This window comes from Salmo trutta, chromosome 10, assembly GCF_901001165.1.
Source record: "Salmo trutta chromosome 10, fSalTru1.1, whole genome shotgun sequence".
Classification (NCBI taxonomy): Eukaryota; Metazoa; Chordata; class Actinopteri; order Salmoniformes; family Salmonidae; genus Salmo; species Salmo trutta.
This window is the reverse complement of record NC_042966.1, coordinates 3,237,850-3,264,299: the sequence shown is the minus strand read 5'-3', so window position 1 is coordinate 3,264,299 and position 26,450 is coordinate 3,237,850. Positions and strand designations below refer to the sequence as shown.

Below are 26,450 nucleotides of genomic sequence, written 5' to 3'. Positions count from 1 at the left end.
AATCATATAGAGAGAAATAGTTCTATAATTCCTATAATAACTACAACCTAAAACATCTTACCTGGGAATATTGAAGACTCATGTTAAAAGGAACCACCAGCTTTCATATGTTCTCATGTTCTGAGCAGGAACTTAAATGTTAGCTTTTTTACATGGCACATATTGCACTTTTACTTTCTTCTCCAACACTTTGTTTTTGCATTATGATAGGGGGCAGTATTGAGAATTTTGGAAAAAATATGTGCCCATTTTTAACTGCCTCCTACACCAACTCAGAAGCTAGAATATGCATATTATTGTTCAGGTTTGGATAGAAAACACTGAATTTTCTAAAACTGTTTGAATGGTGTCTGTGAGTATAACAGAACTCCTATGGCAGGCAAAAACCTGACAAGGTTTCAAGCAGGAAGTACCCTGTCTGACAAGGAGTCGTGCGTCTTGCATCTGTTTATTGAAAAGTAAGGATCTTAGCTGTAACGTGACAATTCCCAGGGCTCCGATAGGCTCTCAGAACCCGGGAAATACCTGAAGGTTGACGAGGCAGCCTCAGGCTGAAACACATTATCGCCTTTGGTAAGTGGCGGCTCAGAGGACCTTTGAATGAGGCGCGTGCACGATTCGCTCCTGAGGAGAAATTTTATTCGGCTGTTTAGGCTCAATGCATATTCCCGGTCGGAATATTATCACTTTTCTACGAGATAAATGGCATAAAAATTGGTTTTAAACAGCGGTTGACATGCTTCGAAGTACGGTAATGGAATATTTAGACATTTTTTGTCACGCCAATGCGCCATGCTCGAGACCGTGCTGTAGCATTCTGATAGTGTCTAGAACTCACGAACAAAACGTCGCTGTTTGGATATAACGATGGATTATTTGGGACCAAACCAACATTTGTTATTGAAGTAGAAGTCCTGGCAGTGTATTCTGACGAAGAACAAGCAATGTAAGAACATTTTTCTTATAGGAAATGTGATTTTGGTGGAGGCTGACCTGGGTGGGTGTCTAAATAGCTAGCCCTGTGATGCCGGGCTATGTACTTAGATTATTGCAAAATGTGCTTCATCCGAAAAGCTATTTTAAAATCGGACATATCGAGTGCATAGAGGAGTAATGTATCTATAATTCTTAAAATAATTGTTATGCTTTTTGTGAACGTTTATCGTGAGTAATTTAGCAAACTGTTAGTAAATTCCCCGGAAGTTTGCGGGGGTTATGCTTTTTCTGAACGTCACATGCTAATGTAAAAAGCTGTTTTTTGATATAAATATGAACTTGATTGAACAGACATGCATGTATTGTATAACACAATGTCCTAGGTGTGTCATCTGATGAAGATCATAAAAGGTTAGTGCTGCATTTAGCTGTGGTTTGGGTTTATGTGACATGATATGCTAGCTTGAAAAATGGGTGTCTGATTATTTCTGGCTGGGCACTCTGCTGACATAATCTAATGTTTTGCTTTCGTTGTAAAGCCTTTTTGAAATCGGACAGTGTGGTTAGATTAACGAGATTCTTGTCTTTAAATAGCTGTAAAATAGTCATATGTTTGAGAAATTGAAGTAATAGTATTTCTAACGATTCAAAAATCGCGCCACTGGATTTCAGTGGCTGTTACGTAGGTGGGACGAGTTCGTCCCACATGCGCCAGAGAGGTTAAACCAAATTGAACATGTTTCATTATTTATTTGAGGCTAAATTGATTTTATTGATGTATTATATTAAGTTAAAATAAGTGTTCATTCAGAATTGTTGTAATTGTCATTATTACAAATAAATAAAAAAATCTGCCGATTAATCGGTTGCGGGTTTTTGGGGTCCTCCAATAATCGGCATCGGCGTTAAAAAAAATCATAATCGGTCTACCTCTACAAGGAGACAACACTACATAAAGAGAGACATAAGACAACAACATAGCATGGCAGCAACACAACATGACAACAACGTGGTAGCAACACAACATGGTAGCAGCACAAAACATAGCACAGACAACCGCGCAAAGGGCAAGAAGGTAGAGACAACAATACATCACGCAAAGCAGCCACAACTGTCAGTAAGAGTGTCCATGATTGAGTCATTGAATGAAAAGATTGAGATAAAGCTGTCCAGTTTGAGTGTTTGTTGCAGCTCGTTCCAGTCGCTAGCTGCAGCAAACTGAAAAGACGAGTGACCCAGGGATGTGTGTGCTTTGAGGACCTTTAACAGAATGTGACTGGCAGAACAGGTGTTGTATGTGGAGGATGAGGGCTGCAGTAGATATCTCAGATAGGGGGGAGTGAGGCCTAAGAGGGTTTTATAAATAAGCCGATTTCAAAAAGGCTTTACGGAGAAAGCATAACATTAGATTATGTTAGGACAGCACCTAACAAGAAAAACCACACAGCCATTTTCCAAGCAAGGAGAAGCGTCACAAAAAACTGAAATACAGCTAAAATGAATCACTAACCTTTAATGATCTTCATCAGATGGCGCTCATAGGACTTCATGTTACACAATACATGTATGTTTTGCTCGATAATGTTCATATTTATATCCAAAAACCGCATTTTACATTGGCGTGTAATGTTTAGAAATGTTTTGCCTCCCAAAACTTCCAGTGAATGAGCACATCAATTTACAGAAATACTCATCATAAACGTTGATAAAATATTAAACTGTTATTCAAAGAATTATAGATACACTTCTCCTTAATGCAACCGCTGTGTCAGATTTAAAATAAACTTTACAGCGAAAGCACACTTTGCAATAATCTGAGTACAGCGTTCAGACACGAAACCAAACCCGCCATTTTGTGGAGTCAACAAAACTCAGAAATAATATTATAAATATTCACTTACCTTTGATGATCTTCATCAGAATGCACTCCCAGGTATCCCAGGTCCACAATAAATGTTTATTTTGTTCGATAAAGTCCATCATTTATGTCCAAATAACTCCTTTTGTTAACGCTTTCAATCCATTACTCCAAATGCAGGAAGCCCGCGAAAATGTCACGACGAAAAGTAAAAAAAAGTTATATTTACATTCGTAGAAATATGTCAAACGATGTATAGCATCAATCTTTAGGACGTTTTTAACATAAATCTTCAGTAATATTCCAACCGGACAATTCCAATGTCTTCAGAAAAGAAAAGGAACACAGCTAACTCTCACGTGAGCGCACCTCTGAGCTCATGTTATTTTCTCACTCATCAACTTCCAGGCCCTCTTGTTCGCTCCATATTCACAGTAAAAGCATGAAACAACGTTCTAAAGACTGTTGACATCTAGTGGAAGCCTTAGGAAGTGCAAAATGAACCCTAAGTCACTGTATACTGGATAGGGAATCACTTGAAAAACTACAACCCTCAGATTTCCACACTTCATGGTTGGATTTTCTCAGGTTTTTGCCTGCCATATGAGTTCTGTTATACTCACAGACATCATTCAAACAGTTTTAGAAACTTCAGAGTGTTTCTGTCCAAATCTACTAATAATTTGCATATCCTACCTTCTGAGCCTGAGTAGCAGGCAGTTTAATTTGGGCACGCCTTTCATCCGGACGTCAAAATACTGCCCCCTACCCTAGAGAAGTTAACACATAATCCGGGAAGGGGCCAGCCGAGTATAAGACTGTATCATCTGCATATAAATCGATGAGAGAGCTTCCTACTGCCTGAGCAATGTTGTTGATGTAAATTGAGAAGAGCATGGGGCCTTGGATCGAGCCTTTGGGTACACCCTTGGTGACAGGCAGTGGCGGAGATAGCAGATGTTCTGATACACTACACTCTTTGATAGAGGTAGATAGCAAACCAGGCCAAAAATCCCTCAGAGACACCAATACTCCTTAACTGGCCCACAATAATGGAATGGTCTACCATATGAAAATCTTTGGCCAAGTCAATAAAAAATAGCTGCACAATATTGCTTACAATCAAGGGAAATGGTGACATCATTGAGGACCTTTTAAGGTTGCAGTGACACATCCATAACCTGAGCGGAAACCAGATTGCATACCAGAGAGAATACTATAGACATCAAGAAAGCCAGTCAGTTGATTATTGACAAATGTTTCCAACACTTTTGATAAACAGGGCAAAATATAATTAAGTAGAAGGATGAGTGGAAACCAGATTTTTTTTGTGTGTGTGTGGGGGGGGGATGGCTAACTTCCTGCATTTCAACACATTTTGCATGGGACAGAGAGAAAGATGTGCTGTTTAAAATGCTGTTCTATACATTTTGATATGAGCCAGATTTTTTGGTTGTTGCAGTTTTAAAGCAAATTTCCTGCAATTCTACATATTTTGCTATGGGGCAGAGAGAAAAATGTGTTGTTTTATAGTTCATCTCATGCTATTTTTCATGTTTTGCCATGAAGATGAGTGCCGTTTTAAAGGAAATATCCTGTTACTCTACACATTTTGCAATGAGGCTAAGAGAAAATGTTGCAGTTTTAAATTAATTGTCCAGTGAAAATCTCACTTTTAAAAGTTCATATTAAGTTAACTCATACCTAAACAGAGCTTGTGAGCCATTCATCGCTCATGGAGCAGTGCTTGCGCACCTCTCTGGCGCTCCTTGTTCGCTCCATTCATTAAAATCACAATTTAACCAGCACCCATCTATTTTTGTGACTACCTGGAATTACCAATTGTTTTTTAAGTATTGAAACCAAACCATGTGGAAGATTTTAATGAAAAGTATGAAAATGTAAGAAGCAAACATCGTTTCAAATAGACTATGTCAAATTAAACAGCATAAAAACACTCTAAATAGGTCAGAAGCCAGACAGGGGAGCCTAACGAAAATGATTTATTTAGGCTATAGTATTTCAATTATTTCAAGGCTATAGCCTACAAATAAATACATTTGTGAAGCATTTGCGAGTACAACACAATAGGCTGGTAAGGACATAAAGCTCTCAGCATTTAAACAACATTTTGTTGTATCAAATCATTATAGTCTATAAATTGCGCATATAGACTGTGACTTACTTAGAATTAAATACAAATGAAATGAAACATGACTTAGTGCTTTTGAATTCATTATTAGAATTCATTTTTAGAAACATGAGTTGGGCTAGTCTGGCTTCAGACTCAAGCGATGGTGCCTGGAGAGCCACCCAGCAGCGGAGAATATCCTCACTACACTCCCTCTCTTGCGCCTCATCTTTCTAAGTCACCTTGATTTAGCACCTGTGAAAACATTTTTTTTTGCAAACTCCCTCACAGTAGCTAAAGCAAGGGGCTATAGCAGCACACAAGTAGCCTACAAATGCATGCTGGGGTGGGCATGCCCTGAGCTTGTTAAGTGAGCACTACTGGAGCGATATTGGAGCAAAATTGGAGAGGACAGGAAGGCCGACACTCCAGCCTTTGGGAATCTCGCTCCACGCTCCAGTCAAATTCGGCATTTTCCGCTTCATCTCCGCTCACATACTCTACCCAAATAATGTTGTTGAATTATCCTATACTTGTATTTGTGGTCAAAGCATAAATTGGAGAGGGAAAAAACTCCACCTCAAAGTTGTATTTCAATCAGACCATATTAGAAATGCTTGCCATTTCCTCATAGAGAATGATGTCAGGATGAGCTGGCAAATCAGTGGTCTACTTGCATGAATTTTTTAATGACTGGTATATGCCCAGACTATTCTTTTGTTGGGGTACACCTACCACCCTGATCTCATAGTTTCACTTCAGAATTTGCCTTATTATGGATGAACATAGATTTACATGGTTAGAGGTGTTAATTCCATGTGGTTACAGGGTTAAATCAGAAACAACTCAAAAGGTTAAGGTTAGGTATTAATTCCGAGGGGTTAAGTTAAGGGCTAGGGGTGGTGGAAGGCCTATAACAAAATAATTTTAAAAAATGCACTGTTTCCATCAAGTATCATCAAGTCCTCTCCCTGCTTGCTAGAGCATTGTGAATTGCCATGGCACATTGGGCTAAGCAGTGCACTCTGACTCTGAGGCTCATTGAGTTTTGCCCAGTGCTGTGTCTGTTTTTTGTTGGGTGACCGAGGAAGGCATATATAGACGTCATCAGGACCTTTTCAAACGTCCAAAATCGAAGGCTGTTTCTAGTGACCACACCATTCCAACACAGAAAAGCTGATTTGTAACATACAGTACCAGTCAAAAGTTTGGACACACTTACTCATTCAAAGGTTTTTCTTTATTATTACTATTTTCTGCATTGTAGAATAATAGTGAAGACATCAAAACTATGAAATAACACATATGCAATAATGTAGTAACCAAAAAAGTGTTAGCAAATAAAAATGTATTTTATTTTTGAGATTCTTCAAAGTAGCCACCCTTTGCCTTGATGGCAGCTTTGCACACTCTTGGCAAGTACTAAGTCATGTTTTGCAGAGGGGTCAAATACTTATTTCCCTCATTAAAATGCAAATAATTTTATAACATTTTTGACATGCGTTTTTCTGGATTTTTTTGTTGTTATTCTGTCTCTCACTGTTCAAATAAACCTACTATTAAAATTATAGACTGATCATTTTTTTGAAAGTGGGCAAACGAACAAAATCAGCAGGGGATCAAATACTTTTTCCCCCCACTGTACATGTGATCAGTAGTTTCCCTGGCTGTATTATACTGCACTACACTTAAATACCATAGGCAGATTATGCAGATGTGTTAAACAAGCTTACCAGAACTCCATAGCACTCAACCTCCATTTTACTTTGTTATTTTTCTGAATAGATATTTACTGTGGCATACAATGATACAGTGCACATCATAGACCTACTGTACATTTCCCCTTTAATATGCACACAGAGGCTTTGGGTTGAGTGTTTGATCTTTCATTGCATTTCAGTGCTGGGGGCTCCAGTGCTAATGGTTTGAAAATGAGAAGAGTTTCCCTCTGGGATTTACTGGGAGGAACAATGCTCAGTCTTCTGGTTGCGTCATTGACCTTGTGTCAGATTTGATAGCTAGTGACTACAGCTGGCCTGGAATGATGGCTCTGTCACTACGCACTGGGGTGTCCTCCAATGACTAAATCTGTCACTCACCTAGCTATTAAAGTGTAATTTTCTACAAGTATTTTCAGAGTTGTTTTTTTTCTCGTCACAATGTTGCGTACTGCCAATTCCAACCAGCATTTTGGTTTGCTTCAACTCTACAGCAATTTTGACCAAAATTAACTGGAGAGATTACTACTTCCAAGGTTTTATTTTTCCAAGCTATACAGAGGGTGCTCTAGCAAACAAACAGCAGAGATCTGAGGACACCATCCAACCTGGAACTGAGTAAGTAGTGTTTGGTCTGATGCTATTTTGAAAGCCAAGAAAAAAAAATACAAAAATAAAAATAAAGTACATTACAATGATATATTTTATTTTATGGGGAATGAATGTTGAGCTAAGGCTCCCAGGCTTGCAAGGACAGACCAGATACACATTCAATTAGCGCTAAGGTGTGAAGTAAACAGTGTCGAGGCCTTTAGGCCCAACAAGTGGCAGGAGTCTTTGAAGCGTCCTCTGAAGATCCCTCCTGCTGTTCATAGACCATTCACTGGCATTTCTACAAGAAATCTGCTTCCAGAAATAAAAGCTTCTCCCAAGTGGGTGTGGCACCTACTCCTGTTGCCTGCTGCACTGCTGCTTGGATTCCACCTGGCGATCTGTTCACCATCTGCCCTGGCCTCTCTCCCCCTGTCTGGTACAGGTACCCCCACCACACTCACCCCTCTCTCCCGAGCTTTCGCTCGCCTCCAGCACTCACACACTGTTGGGACGAGTGACTGAACTTACAATGGCGAGCCCCAAGTCATTATATGTTAATTTTTTTCTTGTGCATTTTTCTATTTTGCTATTTGCCTCATGACTCCTGCATATTTTCTTGACTACAAACATTCTTTACCCAACCGTGAGACAGACTATGTTTGTTCCCACACTCTGGACTCTGACTCTCTATTGGTTACACAGACTTTTGGCCTCCCATCCTATCCTAACCACCTCTCGCCAGCTTTGTATTCATGTTACCTGATGAAATTGCTGTACAATATGATCTTGTTGCCATCTAATGCACATTCAGATATAGTTATCTGTCCTATGCCATGCCTTGATTGTATTACTGTTGATGATATCTGGGAATGTGCATGTACACCCTGGCCCGTCTACTGTTGCTTGCCCCAATTCTTTGCTGGTTTTAAGCATTACACTTTCAATAGTTCTTGGTTGACTGTTGCTGGGTGCTATCATCCTGCATCAGCACCAGCCTGTACCCTACCTGCCCTAAACACTCTCCTGGCCCCTTACACGAAGTCTGAATTTGTCCTGCTTGGTGACCTAAACTGGGACATGCTTAAACCACCTGACCATGCCCTAAAGCAATGGGACTCCCTAAATCTTTCTCAGATTATTACCAATCCCACAAGGTATGACTCCAAACACCCAGAAAAGGCTACTCTCCTTGATGTTTTCCTCACAAATAATCCTGATAGGTATCAGTCTGGTGTTTTCTGTAATGACCTTAGTGATCACTGTTTTACAGCCTGTGTTCGTAATGGCTGCTCAGTGAAACGAACTGTCCTGATTTGTCATAGACACTTGCTAAAAAACTTTAATGAGCAAGCCTTCATTCATGAACTGGCCTCTGTAAAATAGTATAGAATCAGCTTGATCCCCTCTGTCGAAGACGCTTGGACCTTCTTTTTAATATTTTCAGTGGTATTGTTAATAAACAATAAAGAAAATGAGAATTAAAAACCGGTTCAGCCCCTGGTTCGACCGTGATCTTGCAGAGTTACTCCACCTCAAGAATTGCATTTGGCGAAAGGCTCGGCACACGCATACTCAGTCTGACTGGCTATTATTCAGGAAAATTAGAAATAAGTGTACTCAGGCTATCCGGAAGGCCAAAGTTAGTTACTTTAAGGAGCAGTTCTCTCTCTGTGGGTCTAACCCAAACAAGTTCTGGAAAATGGTTAAAGACATGGAGAATAAACCCTCCTCCTCACAGCTGCTCATGTCCCTTAAAGTTGATGATGTGGTTGTTACTGACAAGAAACACATGGCTGAGCTCTTTAATCACCACTTCATTAAGTCAGGATTCCTATTTGACTCATTTGACTCAACATTTCCTCATCTCCCACCCCTTCTAATGCAACTAGAAGCTTCTCCCTCTTTTTCCCCTGCCCCGCTACAAAGTTTCTCCCTGCAGGCAGTCACTGATCCGAGGTGCTAGAGGAGCTCCTGAAAATTGACCCCCAAAAAACATCTGGGTCAGATGGTTTAGACCCTTTCTTCTTTAAGGTTGCTGCCCCTATCATCACCAAGCCTATCTCTGACCTTTTTAACCTGTCTCTCCTTTCTGGGGAGGTTCCCATTGCTTGGAAGGCAGCCACGGTTTGTCCTTTATTTAAAGGGGGAGATCAAGCTGATCCTAACTGTTATAGGCCGATTTCTATTTTGCCCTGTTTATCAAAAGTGTTGTAATAACTTGTCAATAATCAACTGACTGGCTTTCTTGATGTCTATGGTATTCTCCCGGGTATGCAATCTGGTTTCTGCTCAGGTTATGGATGTGTCACTGCAACCTTAAAGGTCCTCAATGATGTCACCATTGCCCTTGATTCTAAACAATATTGTGCTGCTATTTTTATTGACTTGGTCAAAGCTTTTGATACGGTAGACCATTCCATTCTTGTGGGCCGGCTAAGCAGTATTGGTGTCTCTGAGGGGTCTTTGGCCTGGTTTGCTAACTACCTCTATCAAAGAGGTAGTTAGCAAACAGGCCACTGCCTGTCACCAAGGGAGTACACCAAAGCTCGATCCTAGGCCCCACGCTCTTCTCAATTTACATCAACAACATAGCTCAGGCAGTAGGAAGCTCTCTCATCCATTTATATGCAGATGCTACAGTGTTATACTCAGCTTGCCCCTCCCCGGATTTTGTGTTAAACACTCTACAACAAAGATTTCTGAGTGTCCAACAAGCTTTCTCTACCCTTAACCTTGTTCTGAACACCTCCAAAACAAAAGTAATGTGGTTTGGTAAGAAGAATACCCCTCTCCCCACAGGTGTGATTACTACCTCTGAGGGTTTAGAGCTTGAGGTAGTCACCTCATGCAGGTACTTGGGAGTATGGCTAGACAGTGCACTGCCCTTCTCTCAGCACATATCAAAGCTGCAGGCTAAAGTTAAATCTAGACCTGGTTTCCTCTATTGTAATCGCTCCTCTTTCACCCCAGCTGCCAAACTAACCCTGATTCAGATGACCATCCTACCCATGCTAGATTACGGAGACATCATTTATTTTTTATTTATTTATTTATTTCACCTTTATTTAACCAGGTAGGCAAGTTGAGAACAAGTTCTCATTTACAATTGCGACCTGGCCAAGATAAAGCAAAGCAGTTCGACAACATACAACAACACAGAGTTACACATGGAGTAAACAACATACAGTCAAAAATACAGTAGAAAAAAATAAGACTATATACAATGTGAGCAAATGATGTGAGATAAGGGAGGTAAAGGCAAAAAAATGCCATGGTGGCATCGGCAGGTAAGGGTGCTCTCGAGCGGCTAGATGTTCTTTACCATTCGACCATCAGATTTGCCACCAATGCTCCTTATAAGGACACATCACTGCACTCTATACTCCTCTGTAAACTGGTAATCTCTGTATACCCGTCACAAGACCCACTGGTTGATGCTTATTTATAATACTCTCTTAGGCCTCACCCTGTCTGAGATATCTACTGCAGCCCTCATCCTCCACATACAACACCCGTTCTGCCAGTCACATTCTGTTTAAGGTCCTCAAAGCACACACATCTCTGGGTCACTCCTCTTTTCAGTTCACTTCAGCTAGCGACTGGAACGAGCTGCAACAAACACTCAAACTGGACAGTTTTATCTCAATCTCTTCATTCAAAGACTCAATCATGGACACTCTTACTGACAGTTGTGGCTGCTTTGTGTGATGTATTGTTGTCTCTACCTTCTTGCCCTTTGTGCTGTTGTCTGTGCCCAATAATGTTTGTACCATGTTTTGTGCTGCTATCATGTTGTGTTGCTACCATGTTGTGTTGTCATGTGTTGCTGCCTTGCTATGTTGTTGTCTTAGGTCTCTCTTTATGTAGTGTTGTGTTGTCTCTCTTGTTGTGATGTTTGTTTTTTCCTAATTGTATATTGTATTTATTTTTAATTTTTAATCCCAGGCCCCCTTCCCCGCAGGAGGCCTTTTGATAGGCTGTCATTGTAAATAAGAATTTGTTCTTAACTGACATGCCTAGTTAAATAAAGTAAAACATTTTTTTTTTAAATCCATTTGAAGACATTTTTTTTTAAATCCACCTAAAATGATTTCATGTCTGATATTAACTTGTAACCCTTAACTCTTACCATTTGATCTTTGAATTTTTGTGCTCCAGAACGTTGTGTCGAAGAGTGCCCTGCAGTTCCGGGGCAATGCCCAGCATGATGCCCAGGAGTTCCTCCTGTGGCTCCTGGACAGAGTTCACGAGGACCTCAACAACATCGTCCTGCCCAGCAGCAGACCACCCAGGAAGGTAACTAACTTTTTTTGGGACACGCTTTTGTTCATTCCATCAGTTACAAGCTGGGGATTATATCTCAGACAGTTGAATGATATTAGATATACCCTATTGCCATGTCTGGTAGCATCGCTGCCAATTGCACTTCATGTCCTGACTGTTTTGGTTATGAAGCTTCTACTCTTAGAAAAAAGGGTTCCAAAAGGATTCTTCGGCTGTCACCATAGGATAACTATTTTTTGTTCCAGGTAGAACCCTCCGTGGAAAGGGTTCTTCGTGGAACCCAAAATGATTATACTTGGAACCAAAGGATTCTTCAAGGGTTTTCCTATGGGGACAGCCGAAGACCCATTTTAGGTTCTAGATAGCCCCTTTTTTTTACATAGAGTGTAGACTGTGGATTGGTACCTTTCTGTTCTGAACAGACAGCATTGTATCTCCCCCAACTGTATTGTCTGAGCTGTATCCCCCTTTACTGCATTTTTGTTGTTGTATCTCCCTTAACTGTCAATTACCTGATTGTGTTTACCTTGTTGTATTGTTTACACTCCAGTTACTCTGTTTGGGCATTAATGTGGCCTCTTAGGTATCTATCTCTTGACTAACTTAGGTGTTTCTGTATGTTGTCTCTCCTGACTGTGTCATCTGTCTGCTTGCTGTCTCTGTAGCCTCTGTTGGAGGATGAAAATGTCCCTGAAGGATCCTCATTACCAGTTGCTTGCGGCTCCTTCATACAAGAGCTATTTCAGGCTCAATACAGGTGACTCTCCAAAATAATCTTCTGATTGACACCTCACTGCACTCTTACAGAATACAGTTACTATAGATAGACACGTACAGTAAACTGCAAGTGAGCTAGACAATTTTCTAATGCTAATTTGACAACTAACGTTGGACTTGTTGTTGATATAGCTTTTACATTGAGACAATGCAGTTGTCAAATGCAGTTTGAAGTTAAATGTTATTTGTCTCCACACAAACAGATCCTCCCTGACTTGCCCTCACTGCCAGAAACAGAGCAACACCTTTGACCCTTTCCTCTGCATCTCACTGCCCATCCCTGTACCACACACTCGGTAAGAAGATATCTAATATCTTGGTAAGGCAATGTCTTATACACAGAGAGCGGTATACCCCAATACAAATTGGAGAAAGACTGGATCTTGTTCTGCTTTATTTCACCTCAACTTACAAGAGTGTCAAACCTAGCAGTGATATACATAAGGATGCCACAGACAAACCACAAACAATGTAGATGCAGGATGAGATGGTTGTTCCTTAAAGCCTGAGGAAGACAACTCAATTGTCCTGTGTGTCCCTCCCAGGCCCCTGTATGTGACGGTAGTGTACCAGGGAAAGTGTTCCCACTGTATGACGGTGGGTGTGGCGGTGCCTCTCTCCAGCACTGTGTCCGGACTGAGAAAAGCTGTGGCCCAGGAGACCAAAATACCCTCTGAACAGGTACCAAGTCCAATATCCTCGAAATTGAGAATCAAACTGTTTATACATTTTGTATACAGATTAACTGATCGGAGACAAGTCTGCAATGAATGAAAATGCCCACCCTTCTAAAAAGCAACCTTCACCCCTATTCAGACTGAAACATAAAATGAAATGTCAACACTATTCAATTCCAAACTTGAACAATTGAAGTTGTAGTCATATTCATGCATTATTGAAGTAGGATGTGTGTTTGTTTTTGAAGCAAGTTCAGCCAATGATAGGGACTAAAGGCCCTTGTCATTACAGAGAAATCGATTGTCTTAGTTTTAAACAATTCACTGTTTGTGGTTGAGGTATCCCCCAGTGTCATGGGAGGCTCAGATCATGTGATACTGTTTGCTCATCCTATTTCAGATGGTCCACTACTGTGTACAAATCCTGAGTTACTGTGTAATAATCTTTACTTTTCAATGTATATGAATTTAATATGCGTCATCCACACACACCTCATATCCATGTTAAAAAAGTCTGGAGCACAGACGTTGGGGACAGTGAAGTGCGCTGCAGAGGCCTCTGACCTGACTGTCTGACTCTGACCGGCTCCCTACTCTGTGACCATCTATGCCTGAAGTTCCTCCGCTTACAGTGCCATCATAACTGCTTCTATCCTTGATCCATCATTCATCTTTCTATTCCCTAACTTCCGTACTGTGTTAAAATGTTATTGTTTTGTATATGTTGTAGTTTGTTATGTGCTTTTATATACACAATTACGTTTTAGCTGCCATGTATGCAAAATACAGCAAACAAACAAAAAAAACATTTATTCATATAGTTACTAGAGGCCCAAGTATTTATAGAATTGAATAAGATCAATCCTAACCCTGTTAATGACCCATATGTGTGTGCAGATTGTCCTTACTGAAATGTACTCAGATGGCTTTCACCGCTCCTTTTGTGATGACGATGACGACCTTGAGATCATTCAAGAGAGTGACTCCATATTTGCCTTTGAAACACCTGAGCTCTTTAGACCAGAGCAGATCCGCTCAAAGCGAGGTATGACTTCAGGTTTTGATTCCACGTAAATCAGATTAGCTATGGGTTGTATTAGGGCCGTATTAGCTCTATGCCGTATTAAGAGTGTAGATTAGATTACAAATAGATTAACATAGGATTTCATTGGAAATCATGTCTAATCCAGATGTTATTACCTATACTACATGACCAAAAATATGTGGACACCTGCTTGTTGAGCATCTAATTCCAAAATCATGGGCATTAATATGGAGTTAGTACCCCCTTTGCTGCTATAACAGCCTCCACTCTTCTGGGAAGGCTTTCCACTAGATGTTGGAACATTGCTGTGGGGGCTTGCTTCCATTCAGCCACGAGCGCATTAGTGAAGTCGGGCACTGATGTTGGGCAATTAGGCCTGGCTCGCAGTCGGCATTACAATTCATCCCAAAGGTGTTTGATGGGGTTGAGGTCAGGGCTCTGTGAAGGCCAGTCCTGTTCTTCCACACAGATCTCGACAAACCATTTCTGTATGGACCTCGCATTGTGCACGGTGATGCTGAAACAGGAAAGGGCCTTCCCCAAATTGTTGCCACAAAGTTGGAAGCACAGAATCATCCAGAATGTCATTGTATGCTGTAGTATTAAGATTCCCTTCACTGAAACTAAGGGGCCTAGCCCAAACCATTAAAAACGGCCCCAGATCATTCCTCCACTAAACTCTACAGTTTGCACTATGCATTCGGGCAGGTAGCGTTCTCTTGGCGTCTGCCAAACCCAGATTCTTCTGTCGGACTGCCAGATGGTGAAGTGTGATTCATCACTCCAGAGAACGCTTTTCCACTGCTCCAGAATCCAATGATGGCAAGCTTTACACCACTCGAACCGATGATTGGCATTGCGCATGGTGATCTTAGGCTTTTGTGTGGCTGCTCGGCCATGGAAACCCATTTCATGAAGCTCCCGACTAAGCGTTCTTGTGCGGACGTTGCTTCCAGAGGCAGTTTGGAACTCGGTAGTGAGTGTTGCAACCGAGTACAGACCGAGGACAGATTTTTACGCGCTACGCATTTCAGCACTCTGCGGTCCTGTTCTGTGAGCTTGTGTGGCGTACCACTTCGCGGCTGAGACATTGTTGCTCCGATACTTTTCCACTTCACAATAACAGCACAGGGGCAGCTCTAGCAGGGCAGAAATTTGAAGAACTGACTTGTTGGAAAGGTCCTATGATGGTGACACGTTGAAAGTCACTGAGCTCTTCAGTAAGGCCATTCTACTGCCAATGTTTGTCTATGGAGATTGCATGGCTGTGTGCTCTATTTTATACACCTGTCAGCAACGGCTGTGGCTGGAAAAGCAAAATTCACTAATTTGAAGGGGTGTCCACATACTTTTGTAAATATAATGTATGTTCACCCTCACTGATTCATATGCAGTGTCTTTTGGAAAATGTTCAATGAGATCAATAAGAAGTGGGTATATGGATATGAGTCCGTATTCCAGAATCTGACATATTGCAATGATTAACAGCCTTATTCAACAAATTTGCATCTTTCAATGACCTGAAGCAGGCTTTGATCTTTGATGTCATTAAACTTTATGATGATGTGACTTTAACCCAGGCTTAGATATGTTCGATATAGAACTCAAAGTTTGTTCATATAGTGCTGTGTATACATTTCTATACTGTAATGTGTTTCAGGAAGTCCCCATGCTAATCTGAACCAGAACAACATAAAGTATGGGACATACAACAACAGCATACAGGTATCAACAAAAATAGAAGAGTCAGTGATTCCCCCTCCGAGCCCCAGTAAGAACAGCGGGGCTGACAAGATCATTTTGCTTGTGTGTAATAGAGCTTGCTCTGGACAGCAGGGACGCAGGTACACGAAGCAACTCCTCAAGATTTCAAAATTCAACATTCAAAATAGCACCAGGATGATAAGATCTCAGCAACATGTTCATATAGTGTAGATTAAAACTCATTTGATATAGTTATGTTAGATGTGGAAAGTCTTGTTCTTTACCTTGTCTATGACGATTCCAGGTTTGGTCATCCCTTTGTGCTGTATCTAGAAAGGACGGTCACCTGGGACGTTCTGCAGAAGGAGATCCTGGAGAAGATGCTCCACCTTTTGCATCCTGAGGTCTTTGTCCAGGTAGGTGCGGGCTATCCACACAGACACTCATTCGACACACACACACACACACACACACACACATAACACAACACACACATGTAAAGGTGTAACTAAACTTATTGCCATCCTTCAGGTTGGGCCCTTCAGTTTGCGTGTAGTGGGGGTGGTTGGAATAACGTATCTCTTACCTCAAGAGGAGCAACCACTATGCCACCCTTCTGTGGAGAGGTAATGTCACCCAATGCCACCAGAGGGACCTTGTCTCTCACAGATAGAGGACTGTTAGCAAATGTTACCGTTAGCCTAGTGGTCAAACATTCAATGACGTGTTCCATCTTTCAGTGTGTTTATCCTTTTGTTCAAACCTTCCATGGTTTTTGAAATGTTCTAAACCTTCTGGGTTGTTGTTCAATACGTTGCATGCCCTGTTTTCCACATTGAGCTGTCATAGGGCTGAAAGATAATGTTGCATTGACTTCCTATTGATCCACTGTTTGTCTGCAGAGCGTACAAATCTTGCGGTCCGGGAGGCCCCCCACATGTCAAGATTGTGGTGGAGTGGGACAAAGAGACAAAAGACTAGTAAGTGTAATGGGGAAAAACCGTAGGTTGGAACCAAAATAATTTCCCAATCGTTTTGTTCTGAACAGAACCCCCCCAAAAATGTGTTCCATTGAACTGTTCTGACCAGCAAAATAAAGTTAGATTTTTTTAACCTGTGAAAGCGCTTTTTTTTTTTACATTTAGCTCAGTAAATTACTTCACAGGTCAGTGCTAATAGAGCAGCTTGCTATGCAGAGGGCAAGCTAATTGTTTACTCGTGCGATGGATAGACAAGTGTAGGTAGGGCGAGAGATGTGACAGAAATTTTGCGGGTGGGGAGAGAGCGAGAGAGGGTGGAGGAGGACAGTTGGCTTGAAGCGCTGTGCATCTTGTTATGACATGCATTATTTGAATTAGGCCCACAGAATTATACGCTACCTACGGAGGAGTGGCTTCTATGGAGGAACTTTGAATGTTTGTGCAGAGCTGCACCAGAATTAAAAATACTTCTTACCAGGGCCTCCCGAGTGCCGCAGAGGTCAAAGGCATTGCATCGCAGTGCTAGAGGCATCACTACATACCCGGGTTCGATCCCGTGCTGTATCACAACCGGCTGTGATCGGGAGGCCCATAGGGCAGCGCACAATTTGCCCAGCATCGTCTGGGTTAGGGGAGGGTTGGGCCGGGGGAGCTTTACTTGGCTCATCACGCGCTTGCAACTCCTTGCGCCTGCAGGCTGACCTCGGTCGTCACGTGAACGGTGTTTCCTCCAACACATTGGTGCGGCTGCCTTCCGGGTTAAGCGGGCGGGTATTAAGAAGCGTGGTTTGGCGGGTTATGTTTCGGAAGACGCATGACTCGACCTTCGCCTCCCAAGCCTGTTGGGGAGTTGCAGCGATGAGACAAGGTTGAAATTGGGGAGGAAAAGGGGGTAAAATACAAAACATTTAAAATACTTCTTACCTTTTTGTAGTTCATAACTCCAATGTGAAATGTGATACTTAGTATCTTTAACTAGCATTGGAAAAGTTAATCCATTCTTCTCTGTTCTGGAACAGTATAGATCACTTTCGTTCCAGGTTCTGTTTCTGTTCCTCCAAAAATGTCTATATTTTTCGGTTTTCAGTTCTGTTCCCTGAACCGGTTCCAACCCCTGGGCAAAACCCACTATGCTGAGAGGGAAAGATGCTCACCTCTGTCATCTTGATACAGTGCACACATTCAGCAATGACTAGCAGACATTCATAATTAAAGAACAATTATTTTGCTGTTTGAAGAGAATGTAAATTCAAAGCTATTGTTGTGACTCAGGTCTCAGAAGTTTTCCTTGTTTCTGTTTGTCAGCACAATTTAATATGGCTTTCATGGTTTCCTTTAAAGCTTGTTGTGTGACCTCTGTGTTGACTTGTGCTGTTTATTTGTTGTGTCTGACTACAGTCTGTTCAAGCGCACTGAGGATGAGTACATCCCAGATGCTGAGAGTGTACGCCAACAGAAAGACGGACACCTGCAGCCTCAGTCATGCTCCCTCGCCCAGTGCTTTCAGCTCTACACCAGAGAGGAACAGGTGTGTGTGTGCGTGCGCGTGTGCGTGCGCGTGCGCGCACATTAATGTATGTTTGTGTGTGTGTGTGTGTGTGTGTTTGAGAGCTCTGCTCTGTGTGTTTCAGCTAGCTCCAGATGATGCCTGGCGCTGCCCACACTGCAAGCAGCTACAGCAGGGCAGCATCAAGTTGAGCCTCTGGACCCTGCCTGACATCCTCATACTGCACCTCAAACGCTTCAGACAGGTACAGGGCACTGCACTATACATCAACATCATTCGTACAACTACTGCTCGTATTTTCCATATAAACAGTGGCTTGACTTACTTTGGATAGTACCATAATAAAGTTTAGAAACGTTTGTGAAGGTTTGGTATGGTATGACTGTTATTAAGCTTTAGCTACTGCAGGCCTATGATGTGAAGGCAGTGAGCCCCGGCTCTCCAACTGATTCCGACAGTTGAACTTGAGGTGAGGAAGAATGTTTCAGGCCTACCAGAGTTATTCCTGTAGTCTAACAATATAATGCTTATCTTTATTCAAAATATTAGAGTTGAAAATCTACAAATAACTCTACTTTTGTACGTCTAATTATGTGACAATGCCCTCGAAGCCGGTGTTTGGAGGATATATTGGCATGGGTGTTGTCAAATCGTGCCACTATATCCTCCAAACACTGACTTCGAGGGCATTATTGCTTTTATACAACGGGTTACCAACATATTCAAATATTGATTTATATATTTTCATTAAATATGTTCTTTTGATTAATTTATTCATACTATTTCATCCTTCCACAAAAATGGTTGTTCGTTCTATTGGTTGAGTTGCCAGAGACCAAATCATTCAGTCTTTTTGTTCTGTATCTATGGACACGACCCAGTCGTTCGTTCTAAATGTTCCATTGCCATACCGGCTGGCAACGTTCTTATCCCTTGCTTGCTAGCTAGCCAACTACGGCTAACTTACAGTCACGTCAAACAGTGCAGCTAGAATAACAGCAAAGTAGCTGCGTTTGCGTTTGTTTAAGCTGTATTCTAGTGACATTTATTTGGATACATCCATAACAATGAGCTAATGATGAGCGATTTCGCCTGGCATAGGAAATGTGCTCACTTGTCAGGACACTGTTGTTCAGAGGAGCTAGCCAACAACACAGCTAACACAATCACTTCAAACTGAAGCTAGAAAGACAGCAAACTAGCTGCACTTTGTTTCGTTTTTATCTGTTTTCTATTGATGTTTCTTTGTATATATCCATACAAATTATGCTGATTCATGATTTCGACTCGCTGGGAAAAGCCCCGACACGTTCATTACTATTGGACATCTGGAGATTGAATTTGAATATTGAAACAATGTTGCAAATGTCAGAGAGATAGACAGCAAGGGTTATATAATCTCCGCTGAAAAATAAATGAATTGTTAGTCTAAAAGAAAAATGAGATAATGTCACTTTTTATAGTGGAGATCAAGTTTATAATGTGCCTGGCTGGGCTGATGAGACAGTGCATTGCGCAGTCAGATGGAACAGAGTAAATAGGCATTTTAATGTCATAGATTTAGCCAGTGGTAACTTGTGGAATAAACACTGCTGGAATGCAGTTTAATCCAATTATCATTCAGGATTAGACACACTGGCTGTATAAACCTCTGTAGCAGACGCAGTCGTAGCATGCCACCATCATATCTCTATCTCTCTGGGGTTAGGCATAAGCTTCTCTTCCTTTATACATATACATTACCGGTCAAAAGTTTTAGAACACCTACTCATTCAAGGGTTTTTCTTTATTTTTACAATTTTCTACATATTTGAATAATAGTGAAGACATCAAAACTATCAAATAACATATGGAATCATGTAACCAAAAAAGTGTTAAACAAATCAAAATATATTTGAGATTCTTCAAATAGTCACCCTTTGCCTTGATGACATCTTTGCATTGTCTCAACAGGCTTCACCTGGAATACTTTTCCAACAGCCTTGAAGGAGGCTTTTCGTATAATGGTGCCGGAGGGGATGGCCAACATTTTACGTGCTCCTAACCAACTGCTATTTTGTTCATTTTTTCGAGTTGTTTGTAACTTACTTTTTTACTTATTTTGTACATAATGTTGCCTTTACCATCTCTTATGACCGAAAGTAACTTCTGGACATCAGAACAGCGATTACTTAGCTCGAACTGGAAGAATAATTTTTCTTTAACGAGTCTAACGGGAAGGATATACTGCTTTCCCTGTAACAGGCCCAAATCCCCCGTCATTTGCGTGATGAAAATATGTAGAAAAAGGGGGTGGAGGTCGGGCTGCCTTCTGAGAATTCGTAGGCGGGCGAGTAAACTTCCACTGCCATCCGTTCGATTGGCTAGCGTGCAATCATTGGAAAATAAAATCGCTGACCTATGATCAAGATTATCCTACCAACAGGACATTAAAAACTGTAATATCTTATGTTTCACCGAGTCGTGGCTAAACGACGACACGGATAATATAGAGCTGGCGGGATTTTCCATGCACCGGCAGAACAGAGAAGCTACGTCTGGTAAGACGAGGGGTGGGGGTGTATGAGTATTTGTCAATATCAGCTGGTGCACGATGTCTAATATTAAAGAAAGCTCGAGGTATTGCTCGCCTGAGGTATTGTACCTTATGATAAGATATAGACCACACTACCTACCAAGAGTTCTCATCTATATTATTCGTAGCCCTCTATTTACCACCACAGACCGATGCTGGCACTAAGAACTCACTCAACCAACTCTATAAGGCCATAAGCAAATAAGAAAATGCTCATCCAGAAGTGGCGCTCCTAGTGGCCGGGGACTTTAATGCAGGCAAACTTAAATTCAGTTTTACCCGATTTTTACCAGCATGTCACATGTGCAACCAGAGGAAAAAAACTCTAGACCACCTTTACTCCACACATCAAAACCCAGACGCGAGCTGACCAGTGACGCGAGTCTACCAGACAAGCTAAATGCCTTTAATGCTCGCTTCGAGGCAAGCAACACTGAAGCATGCACGAGAGTACCAGCTGTTCTGGACGACTTTGTGATAACGCTCTCGGTAGCCGATGTGAGCAAGACCTTTAACCTCTATGGGACCGGCGGGACGAATTCGTCCCACCTACGTAACAGCCAGTTGAATCCAGTGGCGCGATTTTTAAAACGTTTGAAATACTATTACTTCAATTTCTCAAACATATGACTATTTTACAGCTATTTAAAGACAAGACTCTCGTTAATCTAACCACACTGTCCGAATTCAAAAAGGCTTTACAACGAAAGCAAAACATTAGATTATGTCAGCAGAGTGCCCAGACAGAAATAATCAGACACCCATTTTTCAAGCTAGCATATAATGTCACAAAAACAAAAACCACAGCTAAATGCAGCACTAACCTTTTATGATCTTCATCAGATGACACACCTAGGACATTATGTTATACAATACATGCATGTCTGTTCAATCAAGTTCATATTTATATCAAAAACCAGCTTTTTACATTAGCATGTGACGTTCAGAAAAAGCATACCCCCCGCAAACTTCCGGGGAATTTACTAACAATTTGCTAAATTACTCACGATAAACGTTCACAAAAAGCATAACAATTATTTTAAGAATTATAGATACATTACTCCTCTATGCACTCGATATTTCCGATTTTAAAATAGCTTTTCGGATGAAGCACATTTTGCAATATTCTAAGTACATAGCCCAGCCATCACGGGCTAGCTATTTAGACACCCGGCAAGTTTAGCCTTCACCAAAATCACATTTCCTATAAGAAAAATGGTCTTACCTTTCCTGTTCTTCATCAGAATGCACTCCCAGGACTTCTACTTCAATAACAAATGTAGGTTTGGTCCCAAATAATCCATAGTTATATCCAAACAGCGGCGTTTTGTTCGTGCGTTCTAGACACTATCAGAATGCTAAATCACGGTCGCGCGCATGGCGCAGAACGTGACCAAAAAATTCTAAATATTCCATTACCGTACTTCGAAGCATGTCAACCGCTGTTTAAAATCAATTTTTATGCAATTTATCTCGTAGAAAAGCGATAATATTCCGACCGGGAATCTGCAATTAGCTAAACAGCCAAAGGTAAATACTCCACGGGGTCGAATCACGCACGCGCCTAATTCTATTGTCCTCTGATGGGACACTTGGAAAAGGGGATTCTGTGTTTCAGCCTGAGGCTGCCTCGTCATCGTTCAGGTTTTTCCCGGGTTCTGAGAGCCTATTGGAGCCCTAGGAATTGTCACGTTACAGCTAAGATCCTGACTCTTCAATAAACAGAAGCAAGAACAACAACACCTTGTCAGACAGGGTACTTCCTGCATGAAACCTTCTCAGGTTTTTGCCTGCCATAGGAGTTCTGTTATACTCACAGACACCATTCAAACAGTTTTAGAAACTTTAGGGTGTTTTCTATCCAAACCTGAACAATAATATGCATATTCTAGCTTCTGAGTTGGTGTAGGAGGCAGTTAAAAATAGGCACATATTTTTTCCAAAATTCTCAATGCTGCCCCCTAGCCCGTAGAGGTTAAACAGGTCAGCATTCACAAAGCTGCGGGGCCAGACGGCTTACCAGGACGTGTACTCAAAGCATGCGCGGACCAACTGGCAAGTGTCTACATTGACATTTTCAACCTCTCCCTGACCTGTAATACCTGTCTGTAATACCTACATGTTTGAAGCAGACCACCATAGTCCCTGTGCCCAAGGAAGTGAAGGTAATCTGCCTATAATTATTACCGCCCCATAGCACTCACGTCGGTAGCCATGAAGTGCTTTGAAAGGCTGGTCATGGCTCACATCAACAGCATCCTCCCGGATACCCTAGACCCACTCCAATTCGCATACTGTCCCAACAGATCCACAGATGACGCAATCTCAATCGCACTCTACACTGCCCTTTCCCACCTGGACAAAAGGAATACCTATGTGAGAATACTGTTCATTGACTACAGCTCAGCGTTCAACACCATAGTGCTCACGAAGTTCATCACTAAGTTAAGGACCCTGGGACTAAACACCTCCCTCTGAAACTGGATCCTGGACTTCCTGAAGGGCCACCCCCAGGTGGTAAGGGTAGGTAACAACACGTCTGCCACGCTGATCCTCAACACTGGGGCCCCTCAGGAGTGTGTACTTAGTCACCTACTGTACTCTCTGTTCACCCACGACTGCATGGCGAAACACGACTCCAATACCATCATTAAGTTTGCTGATAACACAGCAGTGGTAGGACTGATCACCGACAACGATGAGACAGCCTACAGGGAGGAGGTCAGAGACCTGGCAGTGTGGTGCCAGGACAACAACCTCTCCCTCAATGTGAGCAAGACAAAGGAGCTGAGCGTGGACTACAGGAAAAGGCCGAACATCGACGCGGCTGTAGTGGAGCGGGTTGAGAGTTTCAAGTTGAGATGTGTCCACATCACCAATGAACTATCATGGTCCAAACTCACCAAGACAGTTGTGAAGAGGACATGACAACACCTTTTCCCCCTCAGGAGACTGAAAAGATTTTGCATGGGTCCCCAGATCCTCAAAAAGTTCTACAGCTGCACCATCGAGAGCATACTGAGCGGTTGCATCACCGCCTGCTATGGCAACTGCTCGGCTTCTGACCGTAAGTCACTACAGAGGGTAGTGCATATGGCCCAGTACATCACTGGGGCCAAGCTTCCTGCCATCCAAATCAAATCAAATCAAATCAAATTTATTTATATAGCCCTTCGTACATCAGCTGAAATCTCAAAGTGCTGTACAGAAACCCAGCCTAAAACCCCAAACAGCAAGCAATGCATGTGAAAGAAGCACGGTGGCTGGGAAAAACTCCCTAGGAAAAACTCCTGAGAAAGGCCAAAAACCTAGGAAGAAACCTAGAGAGGAACCAGGCTATGAGGGGTGGCCAGTCCTCTTCTGGCTGTGCCGGGTGGATATTATAACAGAACATGGTCAAGATGTTAAAATGTTCGTAAATGACCAGCATGGTCAAATAATAATAATCATAGTAATTGTCGAGGGTGCAACAAGCACGTCCGGTGAACAGGTCAGGGTTCCGTAGCCGCAGGCAGAACAGTTGAAACTGGAGCAGCAGCATGGCCAGGTGGACTGGGGACAGCAAGGAGTCATCATGCCAGGTAGTCCTAGGGCTCAGGTCCTCCGAGAGAAAGAAAGAAACAAAGAGAGAATTAGAGAGAGCATATTTACATTCACACAGGACACCGGATAAGACAAGAGAATACTCCAGATGTAACAGACTGACCCTAGCCCCCCGACACATAAACTACTGCAGCATAAATACTGGAGGCTGAGACAGGAGGGATCAGAAGACACTGTGGCCCCATCCGATGATACCCCCGGACAGGGCCAAACAGGCAGGATATAACCCCACCCACTTTGCCAAAGCACAGCCCCCACACCACTAGAGGGATATCTACAACCACCAACTTACCGTCCGAAGACAAGGCCGAGTATAGCCCACAAAGATGTCCGCCACGGCACAACCCAAGGGGGGGGCGCCAACCCAGACAGGAAGACCACGTCAGTGGCTCAACCCACTCAAGTGACGCACCCCTCCCATGGACGGCATGGAAGAACACCAGTAAGTCAGTGACTCAGCCCCTGTAAAAGGGTTAGAGGCAGAGAATCCCAGTGGGAAGAGGGGAACCGACAAGGCAGAGACAGCAAGGGCGGTTCGTTGCTCCAGCCTTTCCGTTCACCTTCACACTCCTGGGCCAGACTATACTTAATCATAGGACCTACTGAAGAGATAAGTCTTCAGTAAAGACTTAAAGGTTGAGACTGAGTCTGCGTCTCTCACATGGGTAGGCAGACCATTCCATAAAAATGGAGCTCTATAGGAGAAAGCCCTACCTCCAGCCGTTTGCTTAGAAATTCTAGGGACAATTAGGAGGCCTGCGTCTTGTGACCGTAGCGTACGTGTAGGTATGTACGGCAGGACCAAGTCGGAAAGATAGGTAGGAGCAAGCCCATGTAATGCTTTGTAGGTTAGCAGTAAAACCTTGAAATCAGCCCTTGCCTTAACAGGAAGCCAGTGTAGGGAAGCTAGCACTGGAGTAATATGATCACATTTTTTGGTTCTAGTCAGGATTCTAGCAGCCGTATTTAGCACTAACTGAAGTTTGTTTAGTGCTTTATCCGGGTAGCCGGAAAGTAGAGCATTGCAGTAGTCGAGCCTAGAAGTAACAAAAGCATGGATTAATTTTTCTGCGTCATTTTTGGACAGAAAGTTTCTGATTTTTGCAATGTTACGTAGATGGAAAAAAGCTGTCCTTGAAGCAGTCTTGATATGTTCTTCAAAAGAGAGATCAGGGTCCAGAGTAACGCCGAGGTCCTTCACAGTTTTATTTGAGACGACTGTACAACCATCCAGATTAATTGTCAGATTCAACAGAAGATCTCTTTGTTTCTTGGGACCTAGGACAAGCATCTCTGTTTTGTCCGAGTTTAAAAGTAGAAAATTTGCAGCCATCCACTTCCTTATGTCTGAAACACAGGCTTCTAGCGAGAGCAATTTTGGGGCTTCACCATGTTTCATTGAAATGTACAGCTGTGTGTCGTCCGCATAGCAGTGAAATTTAACATTATGTTTTCGAATGACATCCCCAAGAGGTAAAATATATAGTGAAAACAATAGTGGTCCTAGAACGGAACCTTGAGGAACACCGAAATTTACAATTGATTTGTCAGAGGACGAACCATTCACAGAGACAAACTGATATCTTTCCGACAGATAAGATCTAAACCAGGCCAGAACTTGTCCATGTAGACCAATTTGGGTTTCCAATCTCTCCAAAAGAATGTGGTGATCGATGGTATCAAAAGCGGCACTAAGATCTAGGAGCATGAGGACAGATGCAGAGCCTCGGTCTGACGTCATTAAAAGGTCATTTACCACCTTCACAAGTGCAGTCTCAGTGCTATGATGGGGTCTAAAACCAGACTGAAGCGTTTCGTATACATTGTTTGTCTTCAGGAAGGCAGTGAGTTGCTGCGCAACAACTTTTTCTAAAATTTTTGAGAGGAATGGAAGATTCGATATAGGCCGATAGTTTTTTATAATTTCTGGGTCAAGATTCGGCTTTTTCAAGAGAGGCTTTATTACTGCCACTTTTAGTGAGCTTGGTACACATCCGGTGGATAGAGAGCCGTTTATTATGTTCAACATAGGAGGGCCAAGCACAGGAAGCAGCTCTTTCA

The 26,450-nt window shown here is 42.2% G+C and overlaps 1 pseudogene; it reads left to right on the top strand.

Moving 5' to 3' along the window:
- LOC115200783 (ubiquitin carboxyl-terminal hydrolase 31-like) overlaps positions 1-26,450 on the top strand; it is a 49,250-nt pseudogene that overhangs the window by 7,751 nt on the left and 15,049 nt on the right.